Source organism: Mustela nivalis, assembly GCF_964662115.1.
Source record: "Mustela nivalis genome assembly, chromosome: 1".
Lineage (NCBI taxonomy): Eukaryota > Metazoa > Chordata > Mammalia > Carnivora > Mustelidae > Mustela > Mustela nivalis.
Window position 1 is genome coordinate 162,279,374 of NC_139020.1, and position 15,011 is coordinate 162,294,384.

Below are 15,011 nucleotides of genomic sequence, written 5' to 3' on the forward strand. Positions count from 1 at the left end.
CCCCCAGAGCTGCCCTGGAGCTGTCAGCTTGCATGTGGGAGAGAGATTGGGTTATTCCAGCTCAGGGCCACGTGGGGCAGAGGAAAGAGAAATAGGGTGGAGGAGCGCTAGGATGGGGTCCTGGAGCTGGGGAGTGCTGACAGTTTGGGGAGTACTCTGTCAGTGTGACCAGGCACCCTGGGTCTCAAAGAACGATCCATCCTGCCGTGGGTCTGCAAATTATGACCCATTAGTGAGCTGTGAATTCCACTGTGTGGGTTGTGATCTGCATTTTAAAAAAGAGAACTGGAATAGAAAATAGAGTGCATTGCATATAATAAATTGACAAGCTTTATTTCCCTCACCGTGAGTGTGGTGGCTAAAAACACAGACGCCAGAGCCCATGTACCCAGAATGTGACCTCAGACACGCTAACCTTCATGGCCTCAGCTTCCTTATCTGTTCACCGGGAGATCAGCACCCACGTCCTGGGTTACCCTAAGACCCAAAGGAGGGATTCAGAAGAGTTCAAGGAATGTGGAACTGCCATGAGTGATGGCACTTTTTTTGTCCTCACTGGGTAATATGGCATTTTTCCTCCCTGGGAGTGTAGGTAGTCACAAAAGCTTCCTTCAGAGGATTTGAGGATTGGCTACCAGGCCTGCTTACACGGAAAATCTGGGGTGCAGCCTTGGCGAGGGGGTGCTGCTCTTAGCAAATTAGAAAAGAGAATCCTGAGGGGAGAAGGACAAGCCAGAGTCCCCAGAGGCAGGTCTGCATGTGCACAGCCCTCCACAGTGTACACCACTTGCTGGCCTCCCTTGCCCCAGGACATGCAAGTTGCTATGGCCACTGGGATCACTGTGCCCATTTTCCAGATGAGAGCAGGAACGTTGTTTGTGTGGTCACTGACCCGCACTGGCTACTCAAGCCCACCCCAACTGGGCTCTCTTTTTTGGTGGAGGAGTGGGGGCGGAGGATATGGAAACGATAGAAATTCCCCTATTTCCCAACAACTTGACAGCCTAAGGGAAGAAGTAAACTTGGCCTCCCTTGTCATTGTCCATCCTCTGGCCCCAGGTCTGTAGGAAAATAAAGCATCACATAAAGGTAGCGCCCATGCAGCATTCAAGTCTGCCAGGAGCCCACCAGGAACCCATCAGGGTCCTACATTTCAGCTAGCATGGGCCTTTACTGGGAGCAGTGTGGCTCAGAGATTCCCCTAACCGGGCCCCTGCTATGGCCAGAATGACAGCACAGGGAAGAGCGGACTCTCACTGAGGCTGAGCTTGTCCCAGGATCCTAGTGATGATGCTCTTAAGTGCCTGTGATGGCCCTGCTTTGCGCTGCATCTGCACCTGCGCATCTAATCCCACAGCCCTGTCATGCTCGGTTTACAGGTGGGTAAACTGAGGCTCAGAGGCTGAGGCAGCACCAGAAAGCAGGTTCCAGAGTCTGTGGATGTAAGAACTGAGCTCCACAGCATCGCGTACACAGCTGGTCCTCACAGGAATCCTGGAAGGTAGGTGTTATAACCCTGCCCTGCTCAGCCATCCAGGTGATTTTTTCATGAGTAGCTCTTATGAGCCAGGCCTCGGCGATGTAATGGCGAAAGGACAGGCAGAGCCTGAGCCTCACTGAATTTACAGATGAGGAAACAATCCATTCTTGTCCTCCTGCTGTGTGTCAGGCACCACGCTTACCTGCGTTAGCTTATTGGATGCTCATCTTCGTGCCCTCCACACTCATCAATCTCCCCCACACTCATCTATCTCTTCCCATTCCAAATGGGAAGCTGAAATCTAGGGGTGGGAGAAGTCCTGGCCCGTGACCCCCACAGCCAGTCTGTGCTGGAGCAGGATCGGATCCAGCAGTCCATGCCCTGGAGACTGCCCCACTGTCCTCAGACATCCTCCCTGAGCTGGCGAAGTCTGGCTGCTCTCTGGCCAGCCAAGTGTATGAGAGCCCACCCCGTTCCCTCTCTCCTCCACTCCCCGCCCTCTCTCTTCTCTCACCATTGTAACACCCTCCTCTCTGTCCTTCATGCATTCCTTATATGTTTCACCTCAGGGCCTTTGCACAGCCACTCCCTCTGCCTGGAAGCCTCATTCCCTAGACCCTCATGTGGTCAGCATCTTACTAAGGTGAGTCTCAGCTTCTCAGAGAGGTCCCTGCCCTCCCCACTCATGTGGTCCTCCACCTCCACTGCCCTAGGCCTTGCCAGCACATCACCTTTTATTTTCCTCTTGGTGTCTGTTACTACCAGGTTTTTGTTCAGTTGTGTATTGCCTGCCTCCCTAAATGGGGATGCAGGTTCATGGGGCAGGGTCAGGTTCTAGTTTTAGCCCTATGATACGGTATCACCTTGGGTAAGTCACTTCTTTTCTATCAACCTCGGTTTCCTCATCTGTAAAATGGACATACCAACACCTACCTCTCAGCACGTTGGTGAGGGTGCTGTGTGTTAACAGTGTGATGTCTGGTGCTCAGTCGGTGGGGATCACACAGTTGGTCGGGTAATAAAAGTACACACAACAAATTACCTAATCGAGAAATGAGCAAAAGAGCTGAACAGACCTCTCTCTAAAGACGATATACGAGGGGCTATGAAACGCATGAAGAGGTGCTCAATATCATTAGCCAGAGGGAAACACAAATCAAAACCACAGCGAGATACCACTTTGCATCTACTAGAACAGCTATAATAAACAAGACAGGCAGTAATGAGTGTTGGTGGGGGTGGGGAGAAAGCTGAGCCCTCGGGTGCTGCTGGGTTCCCCTGGACTATAAACCAGGGGAACTTGGGCTGGCAGTTCCCCATACAGTTAAACCGAACTCTACTCCAGGGTGTAGACCCAAGAGAAAGGAAAGCATATGTCCACACAGAAAGCTGTATGCGCAGGTTCCGAGCGACAGTGCGTAATAATGGATAAGAGTCAAACGGCCTTAACAACTTGGAGGTACTCCAATTGATGAAAGCGTAAACAAAAGGTATGAATAATATTCAGCCATGAAAAGGAACAAAGAACTGACACACACTACAACACAGATGAACCTTGGAAACATCATGTCAAGTGAAAGAAGCCAGACACCAAAGGCTACCGGCTAACTGATTCTATCTATAGGACCTGCCCAGGAGAGGCAAATCTATAGGGACGAAAAGTAGATGAGTGGTTGCCCGGGGCTGGGAGGGGGAGGGTGTGGCACCTGACTGCTCATAAGTACCGGCTTCCTTTTGGGGTGATGAAAATGTTCCAAAATTGATAGTGGTGACGGTTGCCCAACTTGCTGGATATACTTTACATGGGTGAATTGTATGTGATATATACTTAAAAAAAAAAATAGCCCCACTTAGTAAGCTTTCTTGTTAGTGGCCTTTGTCAGACAATTGGGCACAGAGAGAAGGGTTAAGTTGCCCAAAATCACACAGTTACGGCAAGGCTGAGATTAGAACCCGGGGCGTCAGCTCCAGGGCCCAGGCTCTTTCGTATTGTGGTTACTGTTTTATTTGGGTAGAGCTGTCACACGATGTTACCTTAGTTTCAGATGACAGAGCCATATTCCTAGCTACTTTTATACCTGACCCCTAGGCAAATATTAGAATTCCAAGAGTAGAGGCCCCTGTAATTGCTAACAACCCTGTCTGAAGAGCCACTCTCTAGTAGACAGACACCTGCCCGCAGGCCCTGGGCCAAGTTCTTCCTCCAAGATTAGCCCATTTTATCACCCCCATTTGCCTGAGAGTGGAGCAGGGACAGGGAGGCTCCAGCAACTTCCCCAGGGTTCAGATGTGAATTCTCCCATCTGACAGACAATGCTGTCTGCGGCCTTCCAGCCCCACTCCTGGAAACCACATGAAGGAGCCTTGGAAACTGGCACTTCCTTTACATGTGGGGAAAGGGAGGCTCAGAGCCAGCAAGCCCCGCCCCAGCCCCCGCAGCCCCAGGCCTTCCCATTTCCCCAAGAGAATGGAGGTGAGATGAAGTGAGGGTAGGTTCCCAATTCCTTCTTCCTCTCTCCAAGATTGAGCGGTTCTGAACTGGGTGGGTTTTGATCCTTTCATTCTTCACGTTTTCCTCCCAGGAAACAAGATTTGTTCAAAAAAAAAAAAAAAAAGAGAGAGAGAGAGAGAAAAGAAGAGTGCCTTGGTTTTCAGTCTGTGGGTGTCATGGGATAGCCAGTTACAATAATAAAGCAGGAGGCAAGGGGCCACAGGGCAGAGGTGACATAAGAGATGTCCCCAGGCAATGGGCAAAGCTTCTAAGTGAATTTGTCTCAGACCAGATGCACCAAATGGCTTTTCTCAGAGTGGGAAGGAGGAAGGAAGGAGAAGCCTTCTCAACATCCTTGGGCCTGCCCATCATAAGCACCTACTAAGCTTTGGGACCCAGAACAGGACTATTTGGAGCCACTTCCTTCTTAAATCCTTAAAATATGTGTTGTTAGCTCTCCCTTTCACAGATGGCGACACTGAGGCTGGGGGGCCTCAAAGACAAAAGACAGAAATAAGTAACCAAGTTGGCGGGAACAATGTCCCGGGAATGGCCCTGGAGCTGGTGACAGGGACTGGGCCAATATGGGGGCAGGAGGAGCTCCTTCCTGGGGCACCCAACTCCATCACAAGGTGTTTACTCACCTGCATTGGGGGGGGGGGGGAGTTAGCTGGAAAGGAGGGAGGGGGTGAAGTTCACAGACGTCTCTCTGTCTCTTTCTCTGCATTTCTGATACCTTTTTAGCTCCCTCCCTCCTGCAGTCTCCTCTAGGACAGTAGAGGACAGGCTACGCCCATCCCACCCTTGTCCCTCCACTCCGGAAAGCAGGAAGCTTTCCATGGCTGGGGATAGCAGTCAGCTGGGCAGAGATCTAGGAAGCCCCTAGATCGCTTCCTCATCCCCGGGGACTAAGAGTGACCTGGGTGATGTCTGCAAGCTACATAGTCAGCACAGGAAAGAGACCATGGCAACCATTGTTTTTCTGCTTCTTGCAAGGTTTCTTATCCCCCTTTTCCTGGTATCAAACTCTGACTCCCCTGCATGGTGGCAGGCATGTGGCCCAGCCTGGCCAATCACCATTCTCTATCTCTCTCTAGCAACAGTGATAGGGCCAAGGAAGAGCCAATCAGATTCCTTCCCTGAAACTGATTTCAGATGCTGGGAGCAAGCACTCCTCTCATTGCAGAAGCTAAGCCGGGGGAGTTTCCTCATCTATAAAAAATGTGATTAGGAGCAACGGGAAGGGAAGAGTCTCTAAAGATTCTCTCCTCCTCACGCCTCCAGAGTCCGCAAATGTGCATCTTTTGAGGATGACTCTGACCCTGTGTTTCCTTTGGTTTCCAAATTAATGAACTCTTCTTTTACACTCTACCCTAAGAGCTGTCCTTGTACGCTCTTGTTCAGGCCTGATATTAGCCCCTGGAGGAAGGGACTCTCATTGTCTGCAATTTTTAAAGAATAGACTTTATTTTTTAGAGCAGTTTTATGTCTACAGCAAAACCGAGCGCCAAGTGTAGAGAGTTCCCAGGTACTACCTGCCCCCCTCCCCACACTCCTGGTCAAGTACAGCTCTCCTCCTCGCTATCAACATCTCCCGCCAGAGTGAGATACTTGTTCTCATTGATGAATCTCCACTGACACATCGTTATCAACTGAATCCACAGTTGACATTAGGGTTCACTCTTGGTGAAGTACGTTCTGTGGGTTTCCACAAATGCATAAAACTGTGTATCCACCGTAGTAGTATTACACGGAGTAATCTCATTGCCCTGAAAATCCTCTGCCCTCTTTCTACTCATCCTTCCCTCCCCTTTGGCTTCTTTCACTTAACAATATGTATTTAATGTTCCTCCATGTCTTTTCATGGTCTGGTAGCTCTTTTTTTTTTTTTTTTTTGGCACTGAATAATATTTCATTATCTGGACGTACCATGGTCTATTTATCCGATCACCTACTGACGATCATCTTGGCTGCTTCCAAGTTTCGGCAGTTATGAATAAAGCTGCTCTAAATATCTGTGTGGAGGTTTTAGTATGGACATGAGTTTTTAACTCCTTTGTATAAACACCAAGGAGCTCAATTGCTGGATCACATGGGAAAAGTAGTTTTATTATTGTAAGAAACCACCAAGCTGTCTTACAAAGTGACTGTACCATTTTGCATTTCCACCAGCACCAAATGAAAGTTCATGTTTCTCCACATCCTTGTCCACATTTCGTGTTGTCAGTGTTTTGGATTTTTGGCCATTCTAATATATACATAGTGTTATCTCACTGTTGTCTAATTGACACCTTCATGATGGCATACGATTTTGAGCATCTTTTCATAGCATATTTGCCATCTGTGTATCTTCTTTGGTCAGGTATCTGTTCAGGTCTTTTGCCTGTTTTTAAGTGGCTTGCTTGTTTTGTTGCTGAATTTTAAGTTATTTATCTTTTTTTGGATTATAGTCTTTTATCAGATGTGTCTTTTGCAAATAATGTTTCCCAACCTGTGGCTTGTCTTCTCATTCTCTTGATATTGTCTCTCACAGAGCAGAAGTTTTTAGTTTAATCTAATTTAATTTAATTTTTTAAATATTTTATTTATTTACTTGTCAGAGAGAAAGAGCGGAGGGGTGAAGAGAGAGAGCACACAAGCAGGGGGAGCAGCAGGCAGATGGAGAGAGCAGGCTCCCCACTGAGCAGGGAGTCCAACACGGGTCTCCTTCCCAGGACCCTGATCCCAGGACCACAGGATCATGACCTGAGCCAAAGGCATTCACTTAACTGCTTAACTGACTAAGCCATGCTGGTGTCCCAGAAGTTTTTAATTTTTTTTTTTTTAAAGATTTTATTTATTTATTTGAAAGACGGAGATCACAAGTAGGCAGAGAGGCAGGCAGAGAGAGAGAGAGAGGGAAGCAGGCTTCCTGCGGAGCAGGGAGCCCGATGCGGGGCTCGATCCCAGGACCCTGAGATCATGACCCGAGCCAAAGGCAGCAGCCCAAACCACTGAGCCACCCAGGCGCCCCCAGAAGTTTTTAATTTTAAGGAAGTCTAGATAACCAGTGCTTCATTTATTTCATTGGTGTTGTATCTAAAAAAGACATCACCAGACTGAAGGGCATCTGTATTTCCTCCTCTGTTACCTTCAAGGAATTTTATGGTTTTGTAGTTTACATTCAGGTCAGTGATCCATTTTGAGTTACTTCTGATGTAGCTTGGAAGGTCTGGGTCTAGATTCATTTTTTTTGCATGTGAATGTCCAGTCATCCCAGAACTGGTTGCAGGAAAGATAATCTTTTCTCCACTGTATTCCTTTTGCTCTTTTGTCAACAATTACTAGATATTTGAGGGCATCTATTTCTGGGCTCTGTCTTCTCTTCCAAGGGTCTTTCTGCCTATTCTTTGACTCCTACCTCAACGTCTTGGTTATGGGAACTTTCTAGCAAGTCTTGAAGCAGGTAGTGCCAGTCATCTGACTTTGTCCTTCCAGTCTCTTCATTCTGTGAAAGTGTAAATTGTGACATCAAGAAGTTAAGTAAGTGGCCCGAAGTCACATAGTCAGTGGCAGAGCAAGATTTGAACTTGGGTCTTTGATGACAAAGCTCGTGCTTCAGACAGAGAGTAAAACACAGGAAATGGGGAAAGAGAGAAGGAAGGAGGAAGAGAAAAAAAAAAGTGGGGGGAGGAGAAGAGAATGTCAGAAAAAGAAAAATATCAGAATGTCAGAAAAAGAAAATCCCTCCCAGGAACAGACACGGGGGTATCTCCTGTGAAAGCTCGGAGACGGTGGGGCAGAGCGAGGCAGTGGGGGGAGGATGTGGCCAGGCAGCGGGGGATCAGGGGGTAGGGCACTGCAGGTGTGCACAGCCTTGGCACACCGGAGTTTTTGTGGAAGGGGAGGTCTCTGGAAGGGAGCAGTAGAAGGCATGGCAGGAAAGCACTAAAGGACCTCAAAGGTACCAAAGTAGGACCTCTGATTGCCAGGACCCAGTTCCCGACCCTCCAGAGCAAACCTGAGCCAAGATGCCTGGGGCAGAGACGGAGGGGATCAGGAGGGGTGGCAACCCACAATCCCTCCCTCCTATGCCCAGGCTTCCAGCCACCATCACAGCATCCTCAGTTTAGGAATGCTCCCCACCTGTGTGCCCCAACCATGAGCAGCACTCCAGCCAGGAAGATTCCCAGGCCATTGTTGCTTGGCCACAGCATGGATTTGGGAGGCTGGCATGGCCCTGAGCAGGGGAAATAATGAGGTCTCCTCCCAAGGCCTCCAGGCCAGCCCCTTCTACCTTCCCTGCTAACTCTGTGGTGGTCCAGACCCCCGTCAGGGCTCCTCTGGACCATTCTGGTCACCCAATCTCAAGTTCTGGTGCAGTCCGGCCCTGACATTCCCTGATCAAAACTCCCTATTCCCCTCTGCCTTCGTAAATGCTCTTTCCCATTTCCTTCCTTCCTGTGCCCTCACCTACTTCACTCCTTCTCACAGTTCGAGTCTCAGATATCACCTCTTCTAGGAAGACCTCTCCAAGGCCAGTGCTCCCTGACCCTCTTGGGCTTCTGCAGCTCCCTCCTCCCAAATCCCATAGGCATGAAGGCCTGTCTGCACCAGCCTCCCCCATGGACTCTGCAATCCTCTGGGCAGCACCCAAATCTCATCTCTCACCAATGCCACTGCTCCTGCCAGGGGGTGTTTGCTGAATGACTGTGTGACTGTGAGTGAGGATTGGTAGGAAGGAGGGAGGGTGGGAGAGGCCAGCTGCCACAGGGCTTTGGTTTTGATCATCCCTCACCTAGGAGCACACCTGCATACCCCAGAGAGGACTCCAATATACCCCGCAGGACTCCCTTCTTTCCCCGGTAACCCCACAAGAGTGTCATCTCTCACCTCCATTTAGAGGCCGCTGAAGTCTCTCATGCTCCAAAAGTTCTCCCTCCTGGACTGCACCATGCCTGAAATCCCTCATGAGAGCCCTCCTGACAAGATGCTCCCCTTGGCTGGCATGGTTTATCCAACAGACTCAGGGATGGACAGTGTGCTGACCACCCCGCATGGGCCATCTCACTGAAACCTCCCAAAGGCCTTGGGAGTAGGCACTCCTATGAGACTCTTTTGAAGAGTGGGTGTCCATTGCATTCAGAAGGAGGAACTCCTTTACGTAGTGCAAGAACTCTGGGAGTCAGCAGACATGGCCCAGTACTGCATTAGTGACAAAACTAAAGGACACAACTGGGGTCAGTGGTCTGTTCCATCCACTGGACCCACCATGGGCTATTCCTGATGCCCACTGGACTGGTAGGACTATTCCTTAGGGGGTTGGGTCCAGCTTCTGGAGGCTCCCCAGCTTCCCATAGCTTGATGAACCTGTGATAACAACTAGCCCCAAGACAGACATGGTAGGCTCTGCTCTGTCCCCATGAATCTGTGGCTGGAGCTGAGTCTTGATGAGTGTCAGACTGGCCATATTAGTGCCAGCATATGCCCCTGGGGCAGCAGGAGTCTCTCTCCCCACCTGCAAGTCATCTATTCAACACATCAACAAGTATTTGTTGACTCCCGCTGCACGGCACCCACAGGGCCACAGTGGTGAACAAAATAGGTAAAATTCCTCCCTATCCCAGGAGGAGAGAGACACACAAACCTGGTAAGTACAATGTTCAGTGTTCCCTGGTGATGTGTGCTTAAGGGAAGTAAAGCAGGGAGAGCCTCATGGAAAAGGTGACTTTCAAACAAGACCCTGAAGGAGGTGAGGGATGAGCTATCTGGATGTCTGAAAGATGAAGCTTCCATGCAAAGGCCCTGAGGCAGAGCATGCTTTGTGTGTTGAAAGGACAGTAATGGCTGGGTGGGCTAGAGTGGATGAGCTGGGGGACAGTGAGAAAGGAGGTGAAGACAGAGAGGAATAGTCATGGTGGGCTGGTGGTGCAGAGGTGGGGGATTGTTTGGACCACAGGAAAGGCTTTGGCTTTCCCCTGAGTGGGATGGGTGCCATGGAGGGTATGGAGCAGAGGAGAGATGGGACCTGGCTTATTTCAGCAGGATTCCTCTGTCTACTGGGGAATAACAGTCTGTCTGGGAGCAAGGTGGAAGCAGGAAGAATGCGGTTTGGAGATCAAGCCAATGGAATTTTCTAACAGATCAGATTTAGGGTGGGAGAGAAGAGAGACAGCAGGAATGACTCCAATGTTCTGGAAAGATAGAGCTGCTCTTCATGAGTTAAGGGGCTGCAAAAGGAGCAGCTTGAGGAAGGCCATTAGGGCATGGGTTTTGTTTGTGTTCCTTAGGGATGCCAGCTGGGCACCCAGGGGGAGAGGCTGACGCTGCCTTCCCCAGGTACCATCCAGCGTGTCTCCTCTGCAGGTGAAAGGGGAAGGGAGGGGACCTCTCAACTCAGGGAGGGGGAGGTCTCTGGAGGATGCAAAGACACTGGAGGGGCCCCAAGCTATAAAGGAGGTGCCAGAAAGGACCACACATCCCCAAAGGGGGTTGTGACCCAGAGCCTAGGCTACCCCAACCTGAGGTCCTGGACCCTTCCTCCAGCTGGCCTCGAGGTCCCATGATGAGGGAGGGCAGGAGGGGACTCCCCAAGGATGGCTAGAATTCTCACCATATTAGCACTTTCAAGGGACTCTGTTCATCTGTGTCACCAGCTGTAAGCAATTTCTTTTAGGTGGACACAGACAGAATGCAGAGTAAGAAAGGTATTCCCTCCCACTCTTGTCTCATCCTCCCTCTCCCTCAAGGAGAGTCTCAGGTGGGTTCTACCCCATACGAAACACCTCTTTGACCCTCACTAATCTCCCTTAACCAATGGGGGAGCAAGCAGTTCTCATCTCCGTGCCCCTGCAGGCCACCGTGTTTGGCTTGACTTGAACAATGTCACTTTATGTCCCGTCTATTTCACAGTGAACTTTCATTTATGGCAAATCATGATAGCGGTAGAAATTTATTTGAAAGGGATCTAAATTGAAAATGTGAATGGATTAAATGAAAGATATTCTATAAATAAATGTGGCGAACATCATGGAGATGATACATAAACACCCACATACCAGCATTTGGGAGCACTCCCTTAAGAACTATGTTTGAAGGGCTCCTGGGTGGCTCAGTTGATTGAGCATCTGCCTTCATGATCCTGAGGTCCTGGGATGGAGCCCAGCATAAGGCTCCCTGCGGGGCGGGTAGTCTGCTTCTCCCTCTGCTCCTCTCCCCGCTCATGTTCTCTGTCTCTTTCAAAAATAAATAAATAAAATCTTAAAAAAACAAAAAACAAAAAAAACATGTTTGTAGGGTCGCAGTGAGTTTGGCCTTATGTTAGTCCTTTTGTTTGAGGTTCATGCTGTGTCTGTCCCCTCTTTGTGATATTTGCTCCCCTCTTATTTCTTGTCCCCAGGCCTTTTCCTCTAGGAAATAGAACTGGATGGGATCCAACCTTTGTCCCACCAACCCCCTGCCCAGGCTCTGGAATGTCTGAGAACCTCTTTCTGCAGAGCCACAGCCAGGTCAGCATTTGTGTGGGTCCCCAGTCCACTGGGGGGCGTCCCCACACTGACCACTGGCCAGATCTGCCCACGCTTGACCTGTGTGCACACGCTGACCTCACACCTTCCTCCTGTGTCCTCAGGGCCTCGGAGCCCTACGAGTTTCGCTTTCTCTCCACCAGGGTTTTCCACCCCACGCCCTGCTCTCTGTGCGCATTCTCATTAACCCCCTCCCTTGTCCGCCCCCACCCCATCCGTCCTCCCTACAGCCCTGGGACGTGAGGACCAACTCTGAGGGGTAGTGAATGCTGGGCTGTGCCCCCACACTCGGGCGACAGAGCCACCTGGGAATGAGCAGAGGAGCCAGGGGCCCAAGCACAGTGCCTCTTCCTGGTCCGTAAGTTCGGCTGGAGGCCCATGACCCCCAGACATTGGGAATTTATGACTCCCTGAGGGAGGCTGAACTCTGACCCCCAGAGAGCACAGTGCTTACACGAAAAGCTGCCATTTCTGACACGTGAAAGGTGAAGGCTCCTCGGAATCCTTCAATAATAACAATTATAATCACTTTTATTGGGCGGCCTGCTGGCTCAGTTCGTTGAGCGTCTGCCTTTGGCTCAGGTCATGATCAAGGGTCCTGGGATGGAGCCCCCGCATTGGGCTCCCTGCTCAGCAGGGAGTCTGCTTCTCCCTCCCTCTGCCCTTACTTGTGCTCTCTCTCTCTGTCAAATAAATAAAATCTTAAAATAATTATCATATCAATTGTCAACACTTTACAGGTCTTAACTTGCTTCCTTCTCTGAAAAGCCCTATAATGTAAGTGGTTTTATTTTCCCATTTTGCAGATGGGAACACTGGGGAACAGAGAGGTGAAGAGACCTGTATAAGGTCACACAACAGGTCAGAGGCAGACCAGAGGATTTGGTCCCACACTTGGCAAAAGTGATTGGAGGGGGCAAGGTTGTGGTGCCTGTTCCTGCTGGAGCCTGCATCCCCCTAGTGCAGCAGGGCCAAGCCTCTCCTCACCAGCCCTGGTCGAGGCCCAAGCCACAGAAGCCTGGAAGCCTTGGCACTTACCTTCCATCTGACAGGTCAGGCCTTGACAGCTTCCCTAGTATGTGGGCATGCCATCTCTGCTTGCACAGTAATGAGGGGCTCACTCCTTTCTGGCCACTTGTGCTTTCCCTGCTCTGCTCTGCCCAAGAGAAACATCTTCTTCCTCACCTTATGAATCCAACACCCATGGGCTCTTGACCTGCCCTGTGGATCCCCAGACCTTCCTCTTCCTCCTGCTTTGGGGCAACACCAAGGCCCCTCTGACCTCTACAGACCCAGTAGGCTTTGCTGAACTCCAGAGTCTGTGACTGGGCCCAAGGGGCTGGAAGGGTGGTTGGGGAAATTAAAAATGAAGACAGGGCTACAACCACCTGTGTGTGTGTGTGTGTGTGTGTGTGTGTGTGTGTGTGTGTGTGCTGGTGGGAAGTGGTGGCTTCAAGGCTCTTCTTCCACCCAGCCTCCCCACCTTTGCCCTCATAGTGAGGCCAGCGCAGTGCACGGTTTCCAGGGTCTGGCCCTTTTAAATTTAGCTGCAGGAAAAAGCAGTTTGTGCGGGCCTGGAACGCAGAGACAATTAGCAACAGGAAAAAGTCATCTGAGGGGAGTTTTCAATGAATTATGGAGGCATTGTTCCTGCGCCCAAGGAGCCAGGGCTGCTGCTGGTCCAGGCCTCACTGACCCAGCCCAGGCCTTTGGGGCCAAACATTGCCTGGAGCTGCGTCAGGACAACACAATGTGGGCGTCTGAAGGCCAGGAAAAAAAAAAAAGGCAGAGGAAGAAAAATACTGGAAATTCCCTGTGTCCCAGCAATGGAAGAGCCCTTCTTGAAAATCAACAGCAAGGGAAAGGTTGCTGCCCGCCCCGGCAGGGGGACTCAGGGAGCGGGAGGAAGTCGCAAGTGATATTTTGAGATATTTTCAGACTGATGTGAGGCTGGTTGATTTTCCAAAACATGAGGGCCTCATGCTGGGGGGAGAGCTGAGGTTGGACAGGCCTGGCCGGAGGTGGGGCTGGGGCTCAGGATGGGCCAGGATGAGGACATAAACAGAAGCTGACCCAGTTGGAGAGCTCTAGTGTCCCAGCTGGCTGACTTACAGGCCCCTAGAAGCTCTGGAAGGCCCAGGGGGGGTCTCCTGTGGATCCAAAAGCCCTTCCAGACCTCACCTTGGTGAGAGGACCATGGCTGAACTTTGGGAAAGCCTGCTAGGTGGCCAGGCAGATTCTGCTTGCTCACCTCTCCCAATGGGGAACTCACTACCATTTTCTGCACAGCTTGGACTGGGCAAACAATAAGAATGCCTCAGAAGGGGTTAGTGATAAACCAAAATCTGTACTCATGGAGCTGCCATTCTAGAGTGGAGACCCAGACAGGCACATAATTAGTAACATTTAAAGTATGTTAGAAATTGCAAACACTACAAGAAGATAAAGCAGGGAAAGGAGGAGGAAGTGGTTGGGAAATAATTCTAAAAATAAGGAGCTAAGGAAAGAACTTCTCTTCACTCTCAGGTGGGACCCAACTCCCTGGCATCTCTGTAGGGCCTTGCTCCTCCTCCAGGGCTCATGGCTCATTTGCTCCCCTGTCCTGGAATAGCCCTGCTCTTCCAGGCTGAGCAGGGCCAGCTCCTCATGGGGAAGAGACTCCAGCCCCCTCCTTGTGCATCTCTAGCAGCTCAGAGCTGAACGCCTTTCCCAGAGGTAGAACATTTTAAACCCTCCGTCTCCATGAATGCATGTAAGGTCCCAATTTAGCTGTTTCAGCAGCTGTAACCCACTGTCACCTCCTGCTGGGCTCACTGACCTCCGTGCCCCGTGTGGTCCCCCAGCCCTGTGCCCCTCCCCCCTAGGGTAACGTGGGCTTGCCGACCCTAGAATAAGAATTTGCATTTATTCCTGGTGTTGCATCTCGTGGGATTCTGTCCAGGCAGTTGGCAGAGATCTTCTTGGCCCAGAAATGGATCACATATGAGACAGACAAAGAGTTAATATTAATGTCCAACGAGTGCCTGAGAATCTCTAAGAAAAAACACACAATAAAAATAGAGAAATGTGGGCAAACAATACTGTCAGGCAATTCGTGGCAGAGATGCAAATGGCCAATAAACAGACGAAAAGACGCTCAGCCTCTCAGGCAGTTGTGGAAATACAAATGAAAAGAACAAGGAGATGTTCTTTTTCTCCCATCAGATTAGAAAAAAATATTAAATATTGATGACAGCCAGGGCCAGCGAGGAGGGGGGCAGTCACGCAGTTTTGACACTGCTGGTGGGAGGGTGAGCCGCCACAATCTTTTGGGACAGAGATCTGCAGTTTCTATTAAAGTTTAAAATGTGTATGGCCTTTGATCCTGCAAGTCCATTGTGGAAAATTTATCCTGCAAAACCATAGAGACACATAGGGTGATCCATTAAGGATGTTTCCTGCAAAAAGAAAAAAAAGAGAGAAAAAAAAGAATGTAGTAAGTGTTGATCACTAGGACAATGATTGAATGAATTTGGGGACATTTATTCTATAAAAT

The 15,011-nt window shown here is 50.0% G+C and overlaps 1 long non-coding RNA gene across 3 annotated transcripts in view; it reads right to left on the reverse strand.

The window, feature by feature from the left end:
* Window positions 1-7,010: 7,010 nt before the first annotated feature.
* The window catches only part of LOC309873189, a 29,165-nt gene continuing 21,164 nt past the window's right edge, over window positions 7,011-15,011 (reverse strand). The window contains exons 1-3 of one of the 3 annotated variants that reach the window (XR_014316226.1): window positions 12,515-13,247; window positions 11,009-11,185; window positions 7,011-7,458 (exon numbers count right to left, since the gene is read on the reverse strand). This is a non-coding gene — a long non-coding RNA (uncharacterized lncRNA). Of the gene's footprint in view, window positions 7,459-11,008; window positions 11,352-11,388; window positions 11,903-12,514; window positions 13,248-15,011 lie in introns of those variants that run through there. The other 2 variants (XR_014316227.1, XR_014316225.1) reach the window with 2 other exon arrangements.